Source organism: Protopterus annectens, chromosome 7.part0 (assembly GCF_019279795.1).
Source record: "Protopterus annectens isolate FY-2018-M chromosome 7.part0, PAN1.0, whole genome shotgun sequence".
In the NCBI taxonomy this organism is placed as follows: Eukaryota; Metazoa; Chordata; order Ceratodontiformes; family Protopteridae; genus Protopterus; species Protopterus annectens.
The window spans coordinates 1,483,338,354-1,483,365,975 of NC_056739.1; the positions used below are offsets into that span (position 1 = coordinate 1,483,338,354).

At 44.1% G+C, this 27,622-nt stretch overlaps 1 protein-coding gene across 2 annotated transcripts in view; it reads left to right on the forward strand.

Annotated features, from left to right (window-relative positions):
* Window positions 1-27,622, forward strand: part of SETD5 (SET domain containing 5) — a 2,687,190-nt gene that overhangs the window by 1,850,297 nt on the left and 809,271 nt on the right. The window lies entirely within an intron of this gene.

Below are 27,622 nucleotides of genomic sequence, written 5' to 3' on the forward strand. Positions count from 1 at the left end.
GAGCCATCAACTGTCAAACCCATATGACCAAATATGCTATGGACTTTGTAGCCAGGCATTCCATTATATGTAGTTATGCTGCAGAGGCCTCTGCACGGTCGGCAGCCTTTGCCTCTGTACGTCGGAGATATTCATGGCTAATGCCTGCAACACTTACCAGAGGACCTCAAGTCAAAAATCTTAGATGCTCCTCTAGACCCCAACTTATTGTTTGGTAAACAGCCAACAGACCTTTTTAAAAACCTACAAGAAAAGAGTAAGGAATTGCAAGATATCAAGCACCTTTTGTGTCTCCTGTTCCTAAATATTACAGACATTACCCTGCAAAGACTACCTTTGTCAGAAGAAACCCCTCCTCTGCTGGACCTTCCACTTCCATGTACAGAAGGGGAGGCCAGGCCAGCTGTCTCACAGCCCCCCACTAGATAACCCTTTCAACACAAAGGAGGACCCAACAATGCATTACTGCCTTGCCCACCTTCACCTGTCTGCACACCTCTCCCACTGCCTCCCCTTTTGGAAAAACCATCACTACAGACAAATGGGTTCTGGCTATAGTTCAAAAATTATACTTCCTTTCTTGGAGAGAGACGCCCCTTTTAAGGGGCATACCCTTTCCTCCCAAAGAAACCATAAACACATCTTCCCTCAGATTTTACAAGACCTTCTGAACCTGTGAACTACAGAGCCTGTCCCCACAGGACAGGAAGGAAGAGGCTTCTACTCAAGACTGTTTCTGGTCCCCAAACAAGATGGTCCATGGAGGCCCATTCAAGACCTTTCCTTTCTAAACCTATTCTTCAAGGTTCCCACCTTCAGAATGTTGTTTCTACAAGCCTTACTCCCTCTACCAGCCCAGGCCTTCAAGGCTACACTCGACCTTAAAGATGGCAACTGCACATCCCCATACAGCCTTCTCTTAGAAAATTCTTGTTTTTCTGGACCCTCCTCTCACTTTCAATTTACAGCATTGCCCTTTGGTTTGTCCACTGCTCCGAGTGTCCACAAAGTGACTGGCACCTTCCATAGCCTTTTGCAGAACACCAGGGATTCAGATTTACCCTTACCTGGATGACATCCTTATTCTAGCAGAATGCATGGAAACCCTGCAAAACCATTTACAGTTCACCATTTTCCTGCTTCAAAGACTGGGGTTCATCCTCAACTTCCCAAAATCCTCCTTGACCCCAGAACAAGAAAAAACATTTCTGGGTTGCAGGATCAGGACACACAATAATGAAAGCTTTTCTTCCCCAGGACAAAGTCCGTTCCATGTCCACCCACTTCAAGACCCTTATGCAGACCCAACAGATAACTGCAAGGCAATTCCTGTGAATCTTGGGTCTAATGGCAGCCACCATTCCCATGCTACCAGTAGCCAGAATGCACATGCGAAAGCTGCAGTGGTACCTAAAATTGTTTGGTCACAACACCAACATCCCTTAGATCAAGAAATTACCCTCTTGCCCTGTCTAAAATCAGAGCTACAATGGTGGATTCAGCAAATTCATCTAAACTCGGGCTTTCCACTGCAGTTTCCCACCCCAAACTAGTTCATACATATACAGATGCATCACACCTAGGATGGGGGAGCTACAGTGTCGAACTACAGGAAACAAGCAAAGTGGCACCCTTCCACAAATAAGCATATCCACGTGAGGGAAATAACAGCGGTTCTACTGGCATTGAAAGCCTTCCTCCCCCTTTTACAACCAGGTGTTCTCCTGATCCTACCAGACAACAACACAGTTATGCGGTACCTCAACAAGCAGGGAGGGACAAAAGCCTACCTCCTCTGCAGACTAACCTTACTAATCTGGGACCGAGCCTCACAGCACAACTTGTCCTTGCAGGCACCCTACATCCCCTTGCAGGACAACAAACAAGCAGACCTTCTCAATAGAACATCCTGTCCGAATCACGAATGGATGCTGGACAGGAGTGTCTTTTTAGACGTTGTCCACCGGTGGGGCACACCTCAAGTAGATCTGTTTGCCTCTCCCCAGAACAGACAGCTGCAGACCTTTTGCTCCAAGGTACACTCTCCACTAGCAAGGAGGATAGACACGTTCAGCATTTCATGGAAGGGGTGGTTTCTATACGCCTTTCCACCCTTCCCACTAATTCAAAAAGTCCTCCTGAAAATCAGGAGAGATAAACCAAAAATCTTGCTGGTGACTCCCTATTGGCCAAGGCAGCACTGGTTCCCCTTGCATCTCAATCTAGCCAAGGACAGTCATGACAAGTTACCCCACAAGGTGAACCTTCTGACACAACAAAAGGGAACCCTTATTCACCCACACTTGTAGATGTTGGCACTGACACTGTGGGTGATAAACTTTTAATTCTCTTCAGGCACCACTGCTAAGAGGACGTGTTTTCAGTCCTGAGGGAGGCTAGGAAACCTACTACAAGGAAATCTTATTTAGCTAAATGGGAGAAATTTTCCAAATGGTGTCTGGACAAGGGCAGGGATCCATGCATCACAGATCCACCCCTAGTTCTTGCTTTGCATCGCAGATCCACCCCTAGTTCTTGCCTGTGTGTGTCACCTAGTTAAGATGGAACTTTCATACTCTTCAGTGAAAGTCCAACTTTCAGCTATTTCAGCCTGCCACTAGACCCTCCCCTATTAGCCAGGCTCGATGTCAAACTCTTCTTGAAAGGGGTCTTGCACATCAGACCACCAAGAAAACCCTTCCCTCCTCCCTGGGACCTGAACTTCATCCTGGAAAAATTCACAGTCCCCATTTGAACCAGCTAGTATTGCTACTGTCCAAATGTGCACATGGAAGACAGTACTGCTAGTGGCTATAACTTCAGCCAGGAGGGTGTCAGAGTTGCAGGCCTTAATGGCCTGCCCACCATTCACTATCCTCTACAAGGATAGGGTAACCCTGTGGACCCAACCCTTCCTTTATGCCTAGACCTTAAACCAAATCCATTCATTTACCCACCTTCTTCCCCCTACCACCAATGAAAATGAGAGAATACTCCACTCCCCTGGATGTATACAGACAGCTAACGTTTTACCTAGACAAAACCAATTCCATAAGAAAATCCTATCTGCTTCTTGTTTCCTTCCACCCCAGGGCCCTGGGCAAGGCAGTCTCTAAATAAACTATCTCATGTTGGATAAGGAAAACTATTTGCCTATGTTACTCGCACCATGGCAAAAAACTTCCACAGGGCGTAAAGGCTCACTGTACCAGGGCAGTGGCAGCCTCCAAAGCCTTCCTAAAGGGTCTGGACTCTGCATCCATCCTGGAAGCAGCTACATGGTCTACAATTCACACTTTCACCAAACACTACAAGCTAGACAATGTCTCCAGACATGTGCAGGTTTTGCCAGAGCAATTCTTCAGTGCTTTGTGGAATCAGCTACTTCTACCTCCTCCCTTCCTTCCATCTAAGCTGTGGTGCTCTCCCACACCAAGAATGCTGCATCATTGAAATAGGACATATAGTAGTTGTGTAAAATCTTACCATAGCCATAAATGTCCTTCTCTTAAATGTTGCAGTATTCCTTCCCACCCACCTAACTCCCTGTTCAGACCTTCTCTCTCCCACAGTAGACTTGTCTGAGGTCTCCTGGTAGTTGCACCCTACCCTTTGACCAATTTAGCCACCAAACGGCACATTGATCCTGTGGTTGACATCACTTTCTACTCTATTTAGAACTGTCCTTCTGGGCTTTCAAGTTCTGTGGTCTGTGTGTGCAGACGTCACATTTAAGGCCCCTGGTTTATGGCCATGCATGTGACGTCCCATGCAACTGCAGCAGCCAAGCTGAAGCTTTTGTATAGGAGCCGACATACGGGTCGCCTGAGGCGGGAAATCCCGCACCAAGAATACTACAACATGGAAGAGAAGGACGTCTGTGGTTATGGTAAAATTTTACAAAACTATTTTCTTATAATCAACGTTCAGATAATTGACTCTCTACTGTAACCCAGTCAAAAGACAAGAATGTAGTTCAGAACGTATTACAAGCACTTGATGTTTTCAGTTTGTGTTGAAAGTGGTAGCTTTTTGCAGCTATAAGCACTTCTGTTACTGTACAGCTACATTTATCCTATAAAATGTGCAGGATAATATTTAAATGAGATTATGTAGCTTTAACCAGTAATATAGTTTTAGTGCCTCTTAATATGTACATGAGTATTTATCTTGTCCTTTTTCTGAGTTTAATACTATGGTTTGAACACTTAAATCATCGTTGCAGGCTGTTTCTAAATGAGGGTTTTCAGTTTGTGTTGGAGAGAGGTTAGACTTTTCCAGGATAAGACTTGATTGCACCCCCGTACACCTACTAACTGTTTTTGTTCAGTAGGCTGTTCCTTGTGCGTACACAGTAGTTAAGTTGACAAGGGGTGGGGCTGTAGTCTTTGTAAAATGAGTATTAAAACAGTTTCACAGTAATTTTTTCCAGTATATATAGGTTTGCCTTTTTGTTTGTTTAACTTCTGTAAAATGTTTTTTTTTTAATGTCTGAAGTTAAGCTAATGTCTGAAATGTTATCACCTGGGATTGCAGAACTTTGATTTAAAACAGTAGATAAAACAGCAAAGTGAACCCTTTAGGAAGTCACTAGAGCTAGGAGACTTTAACTGTTGATCATTGTGAGATATCAGGAGATGTACTGTACAAAACTGCTAGTTTGGGGATGCTTACAGTCATTACCAACCACATAGTGTCAGTCAGTGCAAGTAAAATAGTTGCCATGTTTGAATTAGTATACAGTTTTGGAAGTCCTGGAATTAAAAAAAAAAAAAAAAAAAAAAAATCAAGCTTCTGGAATGTGTACAACGGAGGTCTGCCAAAATAGTTAGGAGTCCTGAAACAGAAGCTTAATCTAATATTGGGAACCCTTGATGGGTCAGTGACTAGGATATCCTTTCCTTTCTAAATTGATTTTTTCCTCTGAATCTTACATGGACAAGGGCTGCAAGCAACCTTCATTATGCAGTTTATGATGCACACCAGGGGTGACTTCCTAGCACCAGAGTACTTGCCTTTACTTTTTTGCCACTTTTAGGTGTCTGTTCTAATGTTGGTTGTGTACAAGTTCTTGCTTTCATTGTGTTAAGCAGTTAAGTTAATGAAGTGTTTGTGTGGCATTTGAGTTGCAAGTCAAAGATCCACACCGGCATTTGTACTGAATGGGGAGAATGAAATGCAGTATCATGCATTTCAGAAGTACCACTGTCAACCCAGCCACATGAAAATGCAGTAGATAGTAGCTCTTAGCCTACCTCACAGTGCCCATTTTGGCAGCCAGCAAGATGGTCCTCCTCGTAGTCCCATGGCTTCACCAATACACAGACAGGAGGCAAAGAAACTGGATGGCAAACATTGTTCACAGCCATCTAGCAGCAAATCCACACTTAGGATGGCTTTAATTCTGTGGGAGTCATAGACTTGCCATCAACTGAGGATTTTAGTATGCATCCATCTTCTCTAAGAAAGAACAGGCACCAGAGAGTGGTGCACCCTTGGCAACTACTTTGAGGGCAGTACCATCTTGGGGTCTCAGCAATGTCCATCTCTCAAATGAATGGCTGGAGCATTCTTACAGCAGGCTTGCTCCCAGGGACTGATCCAGGGAGCTCTCCAACTAGTGCTCTGTGGTCTCGCTTAGGATTGAGGACTCTATTCCATTAGGCAGCAGTACTTAATGGCACACACTGAGGAGGGTCTCCTAGGTGCTCCTGTGCATGGATCTCAGGATCAGACTCTGTCTTTGGATGTAGACATGCACCCATATTAAATAGTCTGATCCCAGCACCAACCCTAGTGCAGGCTTGTTTTGTCCATGTAGTGCCAGTGCCATGTAAATATTTTGTGATGTATACCTGTTGCATAGTCAGCCACTTGCTTAGTGGGCAGGGGTGAGCACACTATGGTTGGAGCTGGTGGCCGTGATTCCTGGAGGAATCAGGGGACCCAAAATCTGTTATTGCTGAGCTAGTTAAGGATAGTAAATAATAACTCCCCTTCTCAGTGGCTTGACCTCCTTCTGTGGAAAGATCCTTAAACTGAGTACCACCCCAGTTCCTTCTGAGTAGAAGTGCTGAATAAGTGTCTGGGAAAGGATGAAGAGCTTTAGATCATGTCTTTCGGCTTTTCTGGTTAGGGGTCGCCACAGTGAAACTCTGTTCCGCTAATGATTGGCAGTGGATTTTTACGGTGACAAGTTGCCAGCCTGATGCACAACCTTCAAAGAAGGCACACCCATTCACGGATGCACCTACCTGCATGTCTTTAGAGGTCATGCGACCACGGAGAGGACATGCAGACTGCACACAGAAGGCGCTTCAGCCGGCAATCTAACAGAAAAAACTCTTGCTGTAAGGCAACAATGCTAACCGCTGTACCACCGCAGCCCTAGCCTTAGATCATCCAGCTTATAGAACCCAGTGTCATCTGGTATGTCATACATGTTGACTGCATCACCCATAAATATGGCTGACTAGAGTAAAATCCTCACTCTTGTATGGCCTATTCATTGTAGCATAGTTGCGAAAGACCACACTACCTTACTGTCTTGCTGCCTGGACAGTATGTTAAATCCCGAAGGTTTGGCTTGTAGATTTGAGGGGCAAGTCAACAGTTTGTCAAGATGATAGGCCACTGTTATTTATGAGCAGAATTTACAGATGTTCATGTAAATCACTGCTACAGTCATAACTTGAGATCTCTGCCATGGGCAGTCGTACTTTTAGTGAGAAATGCAGAGATGCTCCCTTTTCGCTACCTTATACCAACCTTGTCTTCCACCCCAGATGTCTCCATGTTGTAGTATAAAGGAGAAACAGTTGGCCTTCAGTTATTTCTTTACGTATGAAATACTACAGATATTCACTCAGTCCGTTGGGTCAGACCAAGAGTGGAAGAGGACAGGTAAATACCACCTTGTTGATTCTTCTCTGTTATTTCTTTATAGAGATCCTTTTATAGCAGCAGCTGCCTTATCAGTTTTTTTAAGTTGTCTGCTGGCATCCAGAAGAGTTCTTTTTGAGGTCTGAGATGGTAGCCAGGCAGAAAGTGTCCTCGTTGCACTAGTCACTTAGTGGGGTAATGCCTTGACTATAGCACAGGTGACCAGATCTGATTAGTGGCCCGAGAGCCTGAGAGAGCAACAAGCAAGGATGGGCATGCCTATCCAGGGAGCAGAGGGACTGCACTGGCCCTCCAGAGTGAGCTCTTATGGATGCTAAGACCTAAAGGGCTTGGTCTCTGCCAACTCCCAACCCAGCCCCTTAACAGTGAATGCTCTGCAGCTACAGGCAGACACCTGCTTATTGTAGCCCTTCCATTTCCACCAAGACTACACCAGTCTGTGTGCATGTGTTGTGACAGGAGGTGGGGAATTAGGCCAAGTGACAGTCATCATCATCTGCAATAGGATGGCATTGTTTGACCCATTTCCCACCACAGTGAGCTGGTAGGTGCGCCCCCCCCCCCCCAGCACTGAGTAGGCCTGAGCTCTATTTACTAGATGCCCTCCCAGATAGGGAACCCTTCCGGTATGAGTAATACATTACCTCATGCAACATCTGCAAAACCTTTAGGCCTAAAACTGTCAAATCTTTGAAGTATGTGGTGCTTGCACATTTAAGTTACAGGAATCTAGCAACCTTCGTTCGTTCGTTTGTTTATGTCTTCTGACAATTGTCATTCGGGTACCTCACATCCGAAGCCTGGCCCCAGACTTGAAGAGTTAATGGATATCCCAGGAACTGCTTGGCAAAAATGGTCAGTACAAATGTGGTGCCTGGTCAGCCCATGTGACCAATATCGGTGTTTCTTTCCCCTGATGAAGTCATCTTGCAGTTTGTCATATTGGACAACTATGGTATATCCTGTCTGTCTTGCATAAAATAAGACACTACCAATGGAGGCTACTGTACACAACCCATAGAAAGATGTCTTATGAAGCAGTGAGAAATCTGTTTACTCCTACTGAACATGGACAGTAGTGAATGCACGACTGAGAGCTTGAGATTACAACCCTGTGTTAAATGCCAAAGTTCTGAGCTTCTGAGTTATTTTTGACACTGGCTTTCTTAACCATTTTGTGAGGTTGGCAGTTGTATCATAGCAAGCCATTTGAATCAGGTAAACATCCTTCAAAATGTAGCAGGGAATGTCATCTGGCATTGTATACTCAAGACACCATGCAGGATGATGGCCTTGATTATAGATTGCAGATGTCCTCACTCTCTGTGTATTGCAATAGTAATAATGATAGTACATTAACCCCAACTCCCAGTCAACAATTTCACATTTGGTTATACCTTTCCCTTGTGAGGGACCCTTCTTCAATGGCAAACTACAGAGGTGTATTCAAAATAGCTTTGCCATTACTGGGTTATGACACCCTCCCCCCAAAGCCAATGGCAGCCCCCCCCCCCCCCCAGTACATGGAGCTGTGGTAGCTAACTTTAAAAAGAGTCTTCTTAACCTCTGGTGCTCCAGATGGCCAGACAGGTTTTACTGGGTTCAGAGGCACCACTCTTCACTGTATAATAATCCAGAGGCAGACCCAGAAATGTTCTCATTCAAGGCAACAGAAGGGTTGAAACTTTCTGCAGAAAGAAATAACCTTATAAACACAGTAGACTCCAGTAGAAGGATAAGATTGTGTGTACTTCAGTCGCCTTGTCTTTTGGAGTCCTAAGTTATCAGGTTCATATTTTGAAATTCCAGGAGCATGTTCCTAAGCAAACTATGGAGCATGATTTGACTAAAGTAGACTCTCAAGCTGCTCTGGATCAGCTTATCCAGTCTTCCATTCAGTTGGGCAGATAAAGCCTATGATGCTGCAGGCACAGCCTTCAGAACCGCTGCCACAATATTGAGAAGGTGTGCTGTGCACCACACACCATCTTTAGCTAAGAACATTAAAGCTAGATGACTTGGTCTTTCTAGACTTGGATTTGCTTTCTGGTCTACAAGCATATGAAGTGTTGACTAGAATTTGCTTTAATCCAGAAGCATATCCGGTATTAAGAGCTTAGAGAAGTGGAAGGTTACGGATATGGTTTACCATATATTCCACTATCTTCTCCCAAGGCATGGCAGAAATTACCTTAATAAACAAGAACCCCTTTATAGAAAGCCAGGAAATGGTAAACCTCTCAAAGGGGTCAAACAATTTTATGATGGGGAAAAAAAAATACAGGATGGTAAAGGGAGGCAGGGAAGACACCAGACTTTTGTCCCTTTAAGAGCCAACTGCAGCTACCTATGTGTAACTTTTCTCCTCTTCACCCTAACTCCGAGTCCCACCAAAATGCAAGGCGGACTCGCCACTTATCTGGAAAACTGGAGAAAAATTACATCAGATAAATGGATATTAGAAATCATTGCCAAAGGGTTTCAGAATTAAGTTCTAAGCCTCTGAGTAGACTAACATTGACTGTACATGCAAAACAAGAGCACCTTGTCATTATCATTCTATATCTTTTGTTGCAACAAGGAAGCATAGAGGCTGTTCCCAAGAGATGAGCGAAAAGGCTGGGCCAAGAGTGAAAAAGTACCACCTTTGGGAGTCTTTTGTGCTATTTTTGTAGAGATCATGTTATAGTAGGGAGATGCTTTAGTAATTTCTTGTTTGAAGTTTGTTTGTTGGTTCTCCTATTCATTTTTGATGAGCATGCATAGTTGCAATGTATCCAAAGGGTGCATACCTGCACATCCCCAGTCATAAGAGGAAGTGTAAGAAGTTCTTCATGTTTCACAGTTGCAGTCCCGACTTGAGTTTTCCCACCATGGAAGCCCTTTGCCGGCCCGACTTCCAGAGGAAAAAAAAAATCCCTTTCCTCCTACAGCCAGCGGATGCTGTAAGAGACATCAGTGTGCACTGGTATAAGGGGAGTTGGTCAGCACCATGATCTCTGTTCTTTTTTGCCATCAGAGGCCAAAGCAGAGTTTAGTCCATGTGTCTGTTGGTCCGCACAAGAGAAAGAAGAACTACCAGAGTAAAAATCTCCCCCCACCTAAGGCTGGGGGATGCTCTACCCTGTCATCAGTACACTTGGATATAAAGGGGGCCAGCCGACTCCATGACGTAAGTCTTGCCATTGGAGCCCGAAGCAGTGTTTGTGTGTCGGTCAAGTCCACACCAGAGAGAAGTCTTCTAAAGCTAAGTACCCCGTCGGGGAACTCGCTTTCCTGAATTAACTAATGTCAGATAAGGTTAACAATTGTCTCTGCTGTGGTACTCAAATCCCACACAGAGGCTTTCTTAAGTTGTGTCTCAGGTGTCCAGGCCTAGATCATGACTTTCCTAGTTGCCATTTTTGTGCATTTTTTTTCATTTCTAGGACTATCAAGCGTAGGGCCGAAATCTTGGCTAGGCTTCTTAGTCTGCTATTTTCTTCGCATCATTCAATGGCATCTGCCTGTCATCCTAAGCTTAGGAAGGGCAAGGGAAAAAGACCCAAGCGTAGGGCCTCTGATGACAACCATTCAGTCAGTCTCCTAACGCTCATTATTGCTGAGGAAGGCAAGACACTTTTGCAGCCCCCTTCTGTGACCGAAGTAGTGGCACAGGCCTTTGTCGAAACCCATACAAAGTCCGACATGCTGTCTGGTCCCCCAGCTTCTGTACAGGCCTTGGCTTTCAGTTTATCATCAGGTCTGGAAGCACTCAGCAGACCACTGCTTCCGAAGAACAATCTTGTACAGGTGAAGTTCCTCTGAGGCATCAGCCTGCATCATTTCTGCCTTACAAAGAGACTGGCATCAGGATTGCAGACGTACTGCAGCCTGAGGACAAAGCTACTTCTAAGAAGGGTTCTACCTCCGGTCCTATGCCTAGGCCAGCAACAACTGGTCAGATTAGCTGAAGACCTTATCTGCTTAGTCAGAACTAGGCAACCAACTTTGGAGCCTTTCCCAGGGAAAAGAAAGAGGGATCCTACCCCTGAAGTTTTCTCTGAATTTCTGATTCAGATGTAGATTCTGACTAGGAGGGGGTCTGTCTTTGAGGGACCTTTCCTCCTTTTGAAGATTCAGATTCTGAGGCGAATCTGCCTTCATAGTCTCCTGAAGACATCACTTTTGGGAAAATCTTCATGCCATGAGGGAACATTTTCAGTGGGAGGCACAGGAATACCCACGGTATAAAAAGAACTTGGGGAGTTCTTGTTCTTCCAGAACACAAACCTTTGGCTGTTCCTCCTTTTTTGGAGGTGATAGAGGATGTTTTTGACTCTTCCCCGAATCCAGATCATCTTCCTCCAGCCCCTCAAACCAGACAGGTATTACAGGGTGCTGGACTTATATAAATTTATTTTATTTTATTTATTTATTTTATTTTACATTTGTTGACCGGGCTAGTCTAGCTGGAGATATTTTTATTTTCAGTAGAGGCCCGGGGAGAAAAGCTCCACATACTTAATAATAATATATAAAAAAAAGCAATAAGAGGCAATGCCACATACATTAGGAAGGAGTTAATGTAACATTTTAAAGTAAACCATTGGGTTAAAAATGTGGAAGATAACATTTACAACATTTATTGGCAGTGTAGTAATGTAAAGGAAGAGAGAGAAGATAGGTTACAGGCTAATAGTAGAGTATTAGTCAGGGTTGCAGCAAGGGCATAACCATTGAAGTTTTAGGTGATTTTTAAGATTAAGTTTGAAGAGGGGAAAAGAGGAAATAGAGGTTAGGTTGGGTGGCAGCATGTTCCATTGCTTACCTGTGGTGGTGGAGAACAAGGAGTCACCAGCTAAGTTGTTAGATTTGGGTATATAAGCTAGGAGTTTATTAGAGGAGCGTAGGGAATGAAGATTGTTATAGGGTGTTATAAGATTGTTTAGTGTAGGTGTGTTGTTAGGAAGGTAGAAGATTTTGTGAGCAGTTGTTAGTTGAGAGAATAGCAGCGCATTTTGCAGTTCAAGCCAGTCTAGCTGGTGTAGGTTAATGCAGTGATGGGTTCTGTAGGGCTTACCAGTTACAAACCTTGCAATACTGTTGTAGGCTTTGGTAAGTTTGTTGAGATTGTTTTGCTTTAAATTGGTGTAAATGGGAGAAGCATAAAGGAGGGTAGAGAGTAAATGAGAGTGGGCAACAGTAGTTCTTGCTTTTGGGGTGAGGAAGGGTCTTATCCTATACAAGGAGCCTAATTTTCTGTTAACGGACTTAATGGTGTTATTAATATGATTGTCAAAAGTGAGTTTATTGTCTATTGTAACTCCTAATAACTTACAGGTCAGATCAGGTGATATAAGGGTTCCATTACTAGCTAGTATGGAGAAGTGTATGGGAGGGGTCTTGTTGTTAGGAGTAATCAGAAGTAATTTGGTTTTTTTAGCATTCAAGAGTAAGCACCGGTTATTGAACCATGTTTCTACTATGGAGAAGACAGTTTGGCTTAGAAATTTCAGCTCAGGAAGAGACTTTGCACAACAGATGATAGTAGAATCATCAGCATACTGTATGCAGGTGGATTGAGGAATAGCTACATGAAGATCATTTATGAACAGAGAGAAGAGAAGGGGTCCTAGAATAGAGCCTTGAGGAACTCCTAGTAAGACAGGGAGATATGAAGACAAGTGATTTTGCCACAAAACAGCTTGTTTTCGGTTGCTGAGGTAAGACTTGAACCAAAGGATAGAATTAGAATCCAGAGAGAGGGATTGTAGGGTATTTATAAGTAGGGAGTGATTGACCATATCAAAGGCTTTTGACAGGTCAATGAAGAGTGCAGATGAGAGGTAGTTATTGTTCCGGTTGGTGTTAATAGTATTGGTGAAAGATAGAAGGGCAGTGGTGGTGCTGTGAAAGGGTCTAAGGACATGTTGGCAGCTGGCCAGGATGTTATTTTTAGTAAGGTAGTCTATTAGCTGATGATGGATACATTTCTCCATGATCTTAGCTAGGGGTGCGAGTAGTGCTATGGGCCTATAGTTGGAGTACTCATTAGAGTTGCCTCCTTTATGTAAGGGAATGATGTGTGAGATTTTCCAAAGATTGGGGATAGTGCTTTCAGAGATGGTACGGTTAATGAGAATAGCTACAGGATGAGCAATTGCTCTGGATGCAAGTTGCAGGTATTCGGCTGGAAGGTTGTCATCAGAGGGTGTACAGGGTTTTAGCTTGTGAATTAGTTTCTGGATAAAGGAGATTGAGATGGGTTTTATCTTGAAAGTAGGAAGATTGTCATGCTGGGAATTAGGTAGGTTAGTGTTTGTAGAAGTTAGCTGTGTGGCCAGGGTTTGAATGGTCTCTGTAAAATAGGTATTGAAGGCATTGGCAATTTCTAGATTGTTTTTGTTATCTGACTCTAGGGGTGGAGGGTACTAGAGTGGCCAGGCTGAAGAAGGTTATTAATGGCAGTCCAAAATTTTTGTGGATTCTTAGTGTGAGATTGTTGAAGTTTACTGTAATAGGCTTGTTTGTCAGAGAGTATGGCTTTTTTAGTAGTATTACGTAGTTGTCTAAAGTTTAGGTGTTCTGAGACATCTCTAGTTGCTCTCCATTTAGCCCATGATTTGTTTCTTATAAGTATTTTTTGTTTTGTGTCTTTTGAGAGCCAGGGAGCAGATTTGAACTTTATCCTAATAGATCTTTTGGGTGCGTGGGTATCTAGTATTGTTAAGAATTTGTGGTTAAAGTAGCTGACAGCTTCATCTAGTGGGAGGATTTTTAGGGGGTTCCAGTTGCAGGCAATTTAGTTCCATTTGAAATGAGTCAGGATTAAAATGTTTCTTAGTTCTGGCAGTAATAAACTTGGGAGGTTTGTTTATGTCATTTTTGTGCCTGATGATATACGTGGGCAAATGGTCGCTGATATCATCTGGCAGGGTTCCTACTTGATAGTTTTCTCTTTGTTTACTCCAGGTCCCCAGAGAGCAAGAGCTAGCTCTTCAAAGAACCCTTTACTTGCTGACAAAGAAAGCAAGGCCCTTGATAAGTTTGGTTAAAAAAAAGTCTACACTTCTGCTTCCTGGCCATGAGGGTCCTTAACTGCCAGTTTCGTATGATAAAATACCAACAAAGTATTTTAGATCAGCTGAGGTAAAAGATTCCATTCCCTTGAAGACAAGAACCTTTCTAAAGAATTGTTGGACCTTTGTCATTCCAGTTCCCAGGTGGCTAGACACTCATTACACTGCAGCTATGATGTTATGGAGGCCTCCAGCTGAGCTGCTGTATCTGGTTCTGTCATTAGAAGACGTGCTTGGCTTAGGGGACAGACCCTACTAGACCATGTCAAATCCAAACTTCTGAATGCATCCGTAGACAAGGACTTTCTTTTAAGACCAAAGGCTGAGGCTTTGCTAGAAAGAATGGAAGATAAAGCAAAATCTATGTAAATTCTCTAGAACTTCTCCATGTTCAGCCTCCTAGGTTTAGCAGGAATTTTCCCCGCTAAACATTGGTCCTTTTCCTCTCAATCAAAAAGTGGCACCTCAGAGGGGACAAAGGCCCAGAGGAACTGCCAGGCAGGGCAGTTCTAGGCCACAGGGCCTTGACAGAGAGCAACAATGACTCCTCTTCCCCTACCTGCCCCCTCCACTCTTTCCAGAAAAGATAGGAGGAAGGATGTCCTCCTTTTCATCTATTGCAGTATTCTTTACACAAGGGAGTTGCTTGCACAGGCAACTAGATGTTGGCCAGTATACCAAAGTCTTTTACTACCATGAGGTGTGCAGTACGTCTGAAGTAGGCTGCTATCAGATGTAGGCCATAAAAGTGACATATGCGTGCACCATCCTCAGAACTTTTTTGCTGCCAGTCGGATTGCCAGTCCTGGAAGTCGCTCTGCTGCTGGAATAGTCTTCTTCAGTTAAGTGCCCCGTTGTGGAACCTTTTTGTCTTTTGCTAGTGTTTTTTGTTGGTTGAGGGTTAATGACATCCAAGAAAGGGAAGTGCGAGTGTGGAAAGCAGATTCCCCACAAGGACTTGCCACTCCCACTACGATCAGAAGAACTGATGTGAAGAAGTTGTATCTCGTCATTCATGCTTACTGATGGGTTCAGAGCTGATCCCTCTGCTCAGAGTCGGCCTACTGCAAAGCTGGAGGTCTTCAAATAGCTTGAGGCCAAGTCCCTATCCCATGATGCACCTAGAGTTACCCCAGATCTAGTTTGCTGCTTCAAAGGATCAGAGGTTATCATTAGCTCGGGTCCGTAAAACTTATATTTCTTGCTTATATTGATAACTAGATAGTTTTAGATAGTTTTATAAAGCTCTTATAGCTTATGAGTAAATTTAGCTATAGTGTATTTCCCTTTCCCTGGTGTGCTTCAAATTTCTAGTTGGTCTCTTGTTTTTAGGGCTAGTTTAAAGAGTTTCTCACTACTTAGAGTGTGCTTAGTCAGTGACCTTTTGTCACAGCTTATAGAAAACTTTAGATAAGGTTAATTTATTTACAGTGTATTTAAAATATTTAGATAAGGCTTAGTGTGTGTTTTGTAGCAGCTATCTTTTTCTTACAGTATAGTCTGCTTACCATTTAAAATTGTGTGCTTTAGACAGAGTTTTTTTTTCTATCACTGTGTGTGTGTGTGTGTGTGTGTGTGTGTGTGTGTGTGTGTGTGTGTGTGTGTGTGTGTGTGTGTGTGTGTGTGTGTGTGTGAGACTCTGCCTGAATTTTCTAAAAGGCGTTTGATTGTTGGTTACTCTTAAATTTTTTTGTAGTTGGCAGTAATTCTTTGTTGGATATAATGTCTGACCAAGATAAGCATCCCAAGTCAGGCTTTAAAAAGTGCCCCAAATGTGGCCAAAAATGGCTGTAACTGACAGCCATGTCTGTTGTGTGTACTGTTTAGGAGCTTTGCATTTACAGGATAGCTGCTCCATATGCCATTCTTTCTCCTCCAGAGTCCTACAGGAGAGAGAGAGGAAATTGATAGACAGAGGCTTGTTAAAACCGTCCTTCCAAGAAACTTTGAGTGACCAAGATGGATCCAGTAAGTCCTCAAAGTCTTCTAAGACAAAAATATCAAAGAAATCTTCGACTTCGGCTCCACAGACATCGGAGCCAGTCCCCAGTCCTGGAACCGGTATCCGAAATTCCTAAGTTTCCTTTACTACAATTGGTACCACCTTCGGTCCATTCATCCCGATCCTCTATTAACCTTTCTGATCTGGATGTGGATCATGTGGTGCAGAAGCTGTTACAGGCACCGGCCTTTGCAAAAATTTTATCGGCTCCGACCCAACTGGTTTCGGAGCCGAAGACTCTTATACCAGCTACAACTTTTCCGCCGAGCTATACTGTTTTTTCGGAGCCAGAGGAGTCGTACTTGTTGATTGTGGAACCTTCAGAGCCAACTCCTGCTCCAGTCTCTTCGGCTCCATTCACTCTGACATCCTCTGTGCCGATCGAGGACTCTAGGAGCAGGCACTCTGGTTGTGTCCTGGGAGGACAGTCTGACCGACTTGTCAGTTCCGACTCTGCCTCTCGGGGCTTCGGCTCGGATGAGCTTGGCTCCTACCTCTGGCTTGGAGCCCACTGTCCCGATGCCGGGGGTATCGACTGTTTCCACAGATCAGTCTGTTCCCATGCATCGGAGCAGGGGTGCCTTCGATGCCATGAGGAGAGTTATGTCTCCTAAGACATCCTCAACCTCAGGTCCAGCTTCCTCCTCCCCTAAAGCGCTTGTGTCTGCTTCTGCTTCACAGATCCCGGCCAAGCGTAGAGACCCAAAGCCTAAGGAAGCCCCATTGGGTGGCCCTTGCTCTTCTGAGACCTCACCAGAAGCTCCCACTGATGAGGTTCCCAGGAAGAGAGTTTGTAAGAGGAAACATCTAGACTCCCCTCAGGAATCCCTGACATCTGATACTGACTTGGATGAATCAGAAGGGTCCCCACAGTCCCCCTCTGAGGATATCTCATTTGCAGAGATATTTGAAATCATTAGGCAGAGGGGTGACTGGCAGTCCATAAAACCTATTGAAGACTAGTCTATTTTCCTGAAGGCTTTTGGGTCTCAGTCCTCCACCTCTTGGGTGTCTCTGCCCTTCGATGAGCTTATGCAGCTAGTCTCATGAAGGGCGTGGAAGTGTCCAGGCATTATGGAGCTTGTCCCTCGGAGGCCTAATAAGTTCATATCTGCCCCCCAGGATAAATCCTTCTTGAGAAAAGATGTGCCAGTTGATGCCATGGTGGTGGTGGTAGCCACCAAAAATGAAATGTCAGAAACTTCCTCTTCTATCCATCCTCCGAATAGAGACTCCAGGATCATGGATAGATATGGGAAGCGCATGTTTAGTCCAGTGACTTTTAACTGTCTATTCCATATGTCAAAATATCAACAGCATATATCATGGGACTGCTTAAACAGAAAATGATGTTGATTTCTGACTGTGTGGAAAATAAAGATTTACAGGATTTATTGCATTCAGCTGAACAAGTTGGAAAACATACTTTGCAATGTGCTTTTGATTCCTTAGAGGCCTATTGCAGGGCTACTGTTACTGGGTCTGTGCTTAGAAGGCATGCTTGGCTTAAGGAACAATCTCTGCCTGATCATGTTAAAGCTAAACTGTTGGATGCTCCTTTACATCAGGACCGTCTGTTTGGCAATAAGGCTGAAGAAGTTCTAAAAAAGATGGAAGATGAAGCTAAATCTATGCAAACTGTGAAAGATTTCTTACAAGTACAACCTCCGAGATTTAGTAGGCACTGGCCTACTAAGAACTGGTCCTTTCCAGCTCCTTCCAGAGCCACTCATGCCAAACCCAGACGCTCAAAAAGCACCAGATTTCGGTCCCAAGGGACTCTTAAAACTAAGCAATGGGGTGCTTCCACTTCCAAATCTGGAAATAAGACACCACCATATCGTAAACAGTCTCAATGACTTTCCTTTAAAATTACCAAGCACTTGCCTCTCAACCGCCCCTTTGGGGGGGGGGGGGCTGGCTCTTCATGCAAAAAACTGGCAACTTATAACCAAGGACAAATGGGTTTTAAATAGTGTCCCAGGGATGCAGATTCCATTTCCACATGTTGCCATCTCCAAACGGGTGGCCAGATCTGCCCCCAAATTCAGTGGGCAGAGGCTCAGAAACAAGTACTTTCCCTCCTAAGCATGGGGGCTATTCAACTAGTACCAGAAAAGGAAAAGGGACAAGGTTTCTATTCCAGACTTTTCCTGGTACCCAGAAAAGACAAATCATGGCGTCCAATTCTGGACCTGTCTACTCTAAACACCTTTCTGGACATTCCAAAATTCAAGATGCTGACTCTTCACCAGTTACTTCCTATGCTAGGCAAGGATGCCTGGCTGGCAACTCTAGATTTAAAAGAGGCTTACCTGCATATCCCAATCGGGTTTTCTTGCAGAAGATACCTACGCTTCAGAGCAGGCTACTTGCATTATCAGTTCTCTGCATTGCTCTTTGGCTTGTCTACTGCGCCCAGGGTATTCACAAAGTGCCTGGCTCCAGTAATTGCATTTTGCAGTCAAAGAAATATTCAAATATATCCATACCTGGACGATTGTCTAATTCAGGCAGAAAACCAAGCCACTCTTCTAAAACATGTGGCATTTGTAAAAAGGGTTCTAACTTGTCTAGGGTACACCATAAACGAAAAGAAATCACAACTGGTACCCTCTCAAAAAATTACATTCCTGGGTGCAAGCTTGAATACAACTGCCCAGATGGCTTTCCTTCCGCCAGAAAAGCAAATTCATTTGGTGACTTACTTCAAACAGGTGGCCACAAAAACCCTGCTTTCTGCAAGACAAATACTGCAAGCCTTAGGGTTCATGGCCTTCTACATTCTTCTAATTCCATATGCAAAACTGCATATGAGGAAACTTCAGTGGTACTTAAAAAGTTTATGGAGTCAACACTGTCACAGCCTGGAAAGAATGATTCCTGTCATACCTTGTCTGTGCCTAGAGTTCCTATGGTGGGCAGAGGCCTGCCACCAAAACAAGGGACTGCCATTCACACCAACCCCTGCTGCCCAAACCCTAACTACAGATGCATCAGACTATGCATGGTGGGCTCATCTGGCAGGGAAGTGCATTCAGGGCAAATGGAGCCCAAATCAAATGCACCTTCAAATCAATCAAAAAGAAATGCAAGCTGTACAGAATGCTCTGACAGCCTTCAAGGACTACCTTCATCCAGGACAATTACTGGTAAAGACGGACAACACCACGGTTATGTGGTACATAAGCAGTGGGGTACACATTCCTGCCCCCTCTGCAAACTAGCCATGGCATTGTGGAACACAGCTTTGAGCTACCATGTTACAACTACAAGCTCAATTCCTGCCAGGAAAGCAGAATATTCTGGCAGAAGAACTAAGCAGAAATCTCATGGACCCACACAAATGGAAACTGGAACCACGGATTTTCAACATATTGACATGCAAATGGGGGAGCCCAGACATAGATCTTTGTGCCTCACCCCAGAACTACCAGTTGGACAAATTTTGCTCAAGAATTCGTCACAAAATAGCCTGGAAAGTGGATGCCCTGTCCTTCAGCTGGAAAAATCTGTTGGTGTATGCGTTTCCCCCTCTGCCTCTGCTCTCCAAAGGTCTACTAAAAGTCAAACAGGACAAACCAAAAATTATTTCGATTGCTCCAGACTGGCCATGCCAACACTGGTACCCACTGCTGTGCAGTATGTCACAAATTTCTCCAAGGTACCTGCCTCAGACACCTTCCTTACTGTCTCAGCAGAAGAACCAAATTCTGCACCCTCAGCTCCAAACATTGAATCTTGCAGCTTGGCTAATCATTTAAATTCCCCCTTAGCATCCCTCAGCAAACTGGTGATGGATGTCAATTTGAAGGCGAGAAGACCTACTACTAGAAAATCTTATGCTGACAAATGGAAAAGATTCTTCGCTTGGAATCTATCTGAAGGGATGAGCGCAGCAGTGCCCAATTTACCTCCGATTTTGCAATACTAAACTGAGATGCTTCACAAGGGCCTGTTTTTTTCCTCCATTAAAATCCATGCCTCTGCCATTTCAGCTTATTACAACACAGAACATCCCCTCTTCTCTCATCCTCTGCTCAAGCAGTATCTCAGAGGGGCCAAAAACTTGAGACCACCCAGGAGAGCTCCAACCCCTGCTTGGGACCTTAACTTTGTATTTTATAAACTCACTCTTCCTCCTTTCAAGCCAGCTGCTACTGCAGACTTAACATTTCTTTCCTGGAAAACAGCCTTCCTTTTCGCAATTACTTCAGCCAGAAGGATATCTGAATTACAGGCCCTTATGGCAGTGGAGCCTTTCATCATCTTTAATGCGGGCAGGGTGTCACTCAGGACCAATCCATCCTTCATGCCCATGGTGGTATCCACTGTGGCTCTTAATCAGTCCATTCATTTGCCAACTTTCTTTCCCAATCCGCAGAACAAGGGGGAGCAGATTCTGCATTCATTGGATGTACACAGACAACTTAGATTCTGCTTGGACAGGACTAAATCTCAAAGAAAATCTGAACACCTGCTGGTAGCATTTACAGCAGGGGCAGAGGGGAAGGCTATTTCAAAACAAACCATTTCTAAATGGATAAGCCATTGTATTCATTTCTGTTATAAGCAACATGGAAAACCTATCCCCCAGGGGATCAGATCTCATTCCACCAGGGGTGCATCTACTTCTGCAGCCTTTCTCAGAGGTGTTCTTACCAGGGATATTCTAGAAGCTGCTACCTGGAGTTCAGTTCATACATTCAAGCATGATCACTTACCAATTTTCTCTAAATCCATAGCTGGCTTTGCCGCTGCTGTTTTGCAGGGCCTTATAGCTGGTCCTAATACTGTATAAATCCATCCTCCCAACCATAGCTTTGGGAGTCTACCCAAATGTAATGACTGCAACAGTGAAACACGAAGAACATGGTACAGTTGTGTACACTTACCCTAAATGTAGATGTTCGAGTGTGTTCACTCTTGCAGTCCTGATTACCCTCCCTCCAGCCCCCTGTTTTTCTCTTACTATACCTCTACTTTATTTTACTATGCTTAAAAGCTTTTTTGGTTTATTTGTTTTTGTTTGGAGGTATATTTTTGTGTTGTTAATTATTTATATATTTGCTTCCCATTTGGTGGGCACCTGACATCTGGGACAAGAAAAACTGATGTAATGCCGTCTGCTGCATGTTTTATACCCCTGATGACCTGACATCATGGAAAAAGGGACCGCAACCGACGCAGGACCCAAGATTTTGTTAATCAGGCCGACTGAGGGCAACCTGCCAGCAGATTACGCAAATGTAATGACTGCAACAGTGAATACACACGAACATCTACATTTATGGTAAGTGTACACAACTGTACTTTTCCGTGGTACCTGAAGAATGTTTGGTCTCAACACGCTCATCCACTAGAGTTTCAGGTCCCTTTCCTTCCCCGTCTCAAGAAGGAAATCCAGTGGTGGATCCAGCAAATTCAGCTGAATCAGGACCACCATTACAACTACTCCCAGCAGCGCAACAGATGTACACGGATGCAACAGACCTGGGGTGGGGTGCGACTATGAAAGGCCTGAAGGTCCAAGTATAATGGGACAATTGCTTTTGGAAAAAAACATCAACATCAAGGAGATGACTGCTCTCATCCTAGCCCTAAAAAGCATTCCTTCCCCTCATTTGTCCAGGACCTCACAAAATTTTTACAGACAGTACCACAATGCTGTGGTACATCAACAAGCAAGAGGAACAAAGTCCTACTTGCTCTACAGGCTAGCCAATCCAGGCTTGGGAAATGGTTACCCTCTCCAAAGAGACGCTGCAGGCATTTTACATCCCCTCACAAATCAGTGTTCAGGCGGATGCCCTCAGCAGGTCACTATCACAGAGTCACGAATGGATGTTGCACAGAAATGTCTTCCAGGACATTGTTCACCGGTTAGGTACACCACAAAGCGATCTGTTTGCCTCCCCTCTGAACAGACAACTACAGTTATTCTGCACAAGAACCCCCTCCCGCAAGTGTGGAGGGTGGATGCCTTCACAGTTTCATGGAAGGGGATGTTTCTTTATGCATTTCTCTCTCCCCTCTCATACAGAAAGTCCTGTTAAAAATTCAACAGGACAAATCGAAAATCTTGTTGGTTACCACCTTTTGGCAAGGCAGCACTGGTTCCCCCTACTTTTTCCACTAGCCAAGGGCTATCCCCACAAGTTACCCCCCAAGGTGGAACTCATCGCACAACAAAAGGGATCCCTCCTACACCCACACTTATAAACTCTGTCTGACCCTGTGGCTGATAAACTTTTGAACCTTTTTAGACACTTTTATTCAGAAGATGTGCTTTCTGTCCTGCAGGAGGCCAGGAAACCCACTTCTAGGAGATCCTATTTATCCAAATGGAAAAGGTTCTCCATTTGGTGTCTACACAGACAAACTAGATCCCTTTAGGAAAGAGGTACCTCTAGTTTTGTCTTATCTGTGTGAACTGCTTGAGTCTGAACTTTCTTATTCTTCAGTGAAAGTCCATTTATCCACTCTGCTTGCTTATCTCTCAACCCACCATTACTATCCAGATTAAAGGTAAAGCTTTTTCTTAAGGGAGTCCTAGACATCAGACCACCAAGGAAACCTATCACTCCCCCTTGGGACCTGAATTTTATTCTAGAAAAGCTCATGACTGCTCCCTTTGAATTAGCAGCCTCAGCCACCTTAAAGATGTGCACTTGGAAACGGTGCTTCTGGTAGCCATGACCTCTGCCAGGAGGGTCTCAGAGTTACAAGCACTCATGGCCAGTCCCCCCTTTAATATTTCATAAAGACAGGGTTTCTCTCTGCACCAGTCCTTCCTTCATGCCTAAAGTGGTCAATGAACTGTCATTTAATCAGTCTGTCCATTTACCCACTTTTTTTCCTTCTCAGAATGATAGTATGCTCCATTCCATGGATGTGCACCGACAACTTAGATTCTACTTGGACAAGACCAAGCACATCAGAAAGTCAAACCAGCTATTTGTATTCTTTCATCCCAGGGCTCTGGAAAAAGCGGTCTCCAAGCAAACAGTTTTTTCTTGGATTTCCAACACCATATCCTTCTGTTACTCCTTTCATGGCAAACAGTTGCCATGAGGGCTCACTCCACCAGGGCTATGACTTCATTAGGGGCCTTTTTCAAAGAATTAGATAAGCCTACATTCTAGAGGCAGCCCACACATTTACTAAACATTACAAACTGGACAACATCTCTAGGGCTAGGGCAGGTTTTACTAAGGCCATTCTGCATGGTTTCATGGAGAATTCCTCCATCTCCTCTTCCCATTTCACATGTTGAGCTATGGTATATTCTGGTTTAGAATACTGCAACATGAGAATTGGAGGACATAGAATAATTGTGTAAAATTTTACCATAACCATAGATGTCCTTATCTTCCATGTTGCAGTATTTCTATTCCTCCCTCTTACACCCCCTCTTAGGACATCTTGTTTCTATTTCTTTTTTTCCCTCACTGGATGGCATCATTATCAATTATCCTTAGACTCTTGTCCGACTGGGGCATTCAGTTCTGAGGTCAGTGCTTGCAAACTTCACATTTATGGCGTACAGTTTATGGTACCTATGTGTGATGTCCCACGCACCATACAGCAGCCAGGCTAAGCTTTTGTAGATGACCTGGATGTTCGGGTCACCTCAGGCAGAGGATCCCTCATGTTTAGAATACTGCAGTGTGGAAGAGGAAGTACATCTATGGTTATGGTAAGAATTTTACACAACAATTCTTTCTTTTTAGTGCCAAAAAAAGATAGGGGATTGGAGACAAATTGTGGATCTCCGCATGCTGAACAAATCATTCGGCAAGCACAACGTTCTGGATTGTCACGGTACAGTCAGTTCTTCCATTCTTGAAGAAAAGACGACTGGATGTGCTTGATAGATCTTCAGAAAGCATATTACTACACAAAAATAGACAAATGCTCCAGGAAGTTCCTCCGCTTCCAGCTGGGAGCTAGTCATTACCAATTCAGAGCACTGCTCTTTGGTCTCACCACAGCCCCCGGGGTGTTCAGATGCATGGCAGTAGTAACAGCTCACTTGAGACTGCAAGGATTCTTGGTGTTTCCATACTTAGATGACTGGCTCATAACTGCTTCGACCAGTCATCACTTGATAGTAGCCATAGATTACACCCTCAATATCTGTGCCCATCTGGGGATTACTGTAAATCTCAAAAAATCCCAATTGACGCCATTGCAAACCTTAGAATTCATAGGGTCTGTACTAAGTGCGGAGACCACTATAGCATCCCTTCATCCAGAGAGACTTCAAAGAATTATGGTGCAAGTTCAAAAGATAATCTGCAAAAAGGGGGTTCCTGCTAGAATAGTTTTCCAAACTCTAGGGTCGATGGCAGCATCAATAACTCTAGTACCTCTAGCCAAGTTTCATATGTTTATTCTGTAATGGCTACTAGCTTCTCGGTGGTCTGTCCTTCAACCCTTGTTGGAGCAAATTCTGATCAATTATTGCAAGAGGAATCTTCTTTGGGGTATGGATTCCAAACACATTCTCTGCGGTCGCCCCATTCTTCTTCTAGCCCATGACCATGGATGCCTCCCAGATGGGGTAGGGTGGTATTTTCTGGACAAAACTGTCCAAGGCACTTGGTCCCCATTAAAGGACAACTTGCACATCAATGTCCCAGAGCGAATAGTGGTGCTTCTAGCACTGCAGGCCTTTTCAGACACCTCTTCCTCAGGAGACAGTTGCAGTTTAGACAGAAAATGTTGGTAGTTTGGTAAATCAGCAAACTGGGAGAAACAAGTCTTTCCCCCTTTGTCGAGAAGCCCTCAGAATGTTGCAGTGGGCGATCTCTTCCAACTGCTTTCTAATAGCAATGCATGTTCCGGGGAATTCCATTGTGATTGCAGACAAGCTGAACAGATGTATCCTTAAGCTTTACTAGTGGTCTCCAAGTCCAGAAGTGACAAAATGGTCTTCCAACAATGGGGTCGACCTTGCGGTGATCTGTTTGCCTCCCCCTAAACAAGTGCAGCAATTACTTCACCCTGATTTCCCCCTCTGGGGAAGTCACCTGGAGCTGCTCTCCTCTACAGTTGGCTCCCCAGTCTCCTGTATCCCTTTTCCCCCCAATGCCTCCAATTCCAAAGTTCTTACAGAAAGCGCTTAGGTTCAAAAGCACAGTAATCCTCAATGCAACCTTTTTTGGCCTCGACAGATTTGGTCCCCTTCCTTTCGCCTTATCTGATTCTGGATTTTGGACCCGGTTCCAAAACTTCTGTCCCATCCAGATAGACTTGCTGACTGAGACATTTTGAACCTTAAGCTTTGTGTGGTTCCTCCAATTCCATTACTTGCCAGGCATCCTAATATTCCCTCCCCAGTACGCCACATCCCTTTTATCGACTCGTAAACTGTACTCTAGCAAATGAAAGAGATTTACCATTTGAGCCCATGAAAAGCACATTGATCCCTTTTCTGCTTCTGTAGATCATATTTGACTTTTTAGCCTCTTTTCCATGCTGGAGCTTCCTCTTCTACCATCAGATTACAATTATCTGCAATTTCTAATTTCCACGATGGTTTGGAAGAATGTTCATTAGCCACTCAGACTTTGTAAATCATTCTTAAGAGGCACGCTTTTGTTGAAAGCCCCTTTCAAAGATCCGATGTCTCCTCGGGATCTAAACTTACTGTTACAGGACATAACACATTCTCCCTTTGAGTTCTCTGAGGAATGTAATCTGAAGTTTTGTATTGGAAGACACTTTTTGGTAGCCATAACTTCTGCCAGAAGGATTTCAGAGATCCAGGCCTTATCGTCTGAACCTCCTTATCTGACTTTCCACAAGGATAGAGTTTCTTTACGAACAAATCCCTCCTTTCTATCCAAGGTAGCCTGAGTCTAACATCAATCAACCGATTAATTTACTAGTTTTCTTTCCAAACTTTTCCAACAAAGGTGAATGTTCCTTACATTTACCAGACATTCATAGACAATTACGTTTTCATCTTCACAGAACAAAAGACTTTCGAAAATCAAATCAAATTTCCAGTGCAAAGTTGGGTAAGCCAGTCAGCAAGGTTGACTCTGGCTAAAAGACTGAAAGATTGCATTTCATTTATCAGTGGTAACAAATCAACCTTGCCTAGGCTTGTGAAAGCACAATTCTACAAGATCTGTAGCCATCTTGGCAGTTTTCCAATCTGGAGCTTTGATGGATGATCTATGTGCAGCAGCCACTTGTGCTTCTCCCCATACCTTTATTACTCATTACAAATTGGACTTGGTTTCTAGGGGAAGCGCATTCTTTGGTTCAATGGTACTCAAGAATATCCTTCCAAGAGTCCACCCAAGATTTTAGGTAGCTGGTGACTCTGTCAATCTTCATTTTATCCTTGACAGATTGGACAGTCAGATAAAGAAGCTATGTACTTGAACGTTCCATCTGTGTTGTCTGCCTTCATTTATCCTAGACTCCTCTCCCTCCCTTCCCCTGACCTTTAACATTTTTTTGGTGGAGCGGATTATATGTACTTGAATTATTCAGATTTTGCAAGCCAAGTAGATATGGCTTCCATTTGGGCTTCCTTTCTACTATAGATAAAGATAAATGAAAATAGGTATAGATAGCTGTAGATAAATATAGATGTCTTCTATTCCTATGTTGCAGTAGTCTTACTGTGGGATTCCCCACCTCGGGCGATCCGAAAGTCAGCTCCTATACAAAAGTTTTAAACCTGGCTGCTGTAGGTTCATGGGACGTCACACGTAAGGCCATAAACCAGGGACCTTATATGTGACGTCTGCATGCACAGACCTCAGAACTTATAAGCTGCAGACGATGTCACATCGATCTCTTGCTCCTACACTCAGACGACTTAAAAAAAAAAAAAAAACTAAGTACCCCATTGGGATAAATTTCCATTTCTTTGCTTGAGCTTGGTTAGCAGTATGTCAACTAAGAAGGGCAAATGCCATTGCGGGCATCAAATACCACATAAAGATGCACACTACCATTGCATCTCTTGTCTTGGGAACACGACCATACTGCTTGTTTCATTTGCCAGTCTTTTGTCCTGAAGACCCTTCATAGCCGTCTGGCCGCCCTCAACTTATGTTTAGAGAATCAACTTCTCAAAAAGCTTGCGCTCGAGACGTTTTGACTGAACCACCACAGAAAAAGACCAAAATGTCTAGGCCTACCTCTCCACCAATGGACATCCCACCAGCTTCCGATGTAGGGGTTGAGGGACGTCCGATTGAACAGTCAGCTACGGTTCCCAATGAGGAAGCCTCTTCAGAACTTACAGCCTGCGTGTCCTCTGAGACACCTCAGACGCCAGTCCCCACAGATGTCGAAGGGGAACCAGAAACAGTTGGGACGACCGACCAAGCTGCCATTTCTTGAAGCACAGGCCCAAGAACCCAGGCCTTCTCCCAGACCTACATCTTCTAAGTGAAAACAAAATAAACACCTGACTCCTTCTGCAGGAGGAGTCCCAGACTGGCAATCATTTACTAATTCCTTGATGCAGGCCTTTATAGCTCTTAGGCCCACAACCTCTTCCCCCTCCACTATTCCAGTGCTTAGCCCTAGGCCTGCTTCTGCCACTTCTCCCCTTGACTACTACCCAAGAAGGAGAGGAGGATTTAGAACCTTACTACTCATCTTCTGATGAGTCAATTTCTTA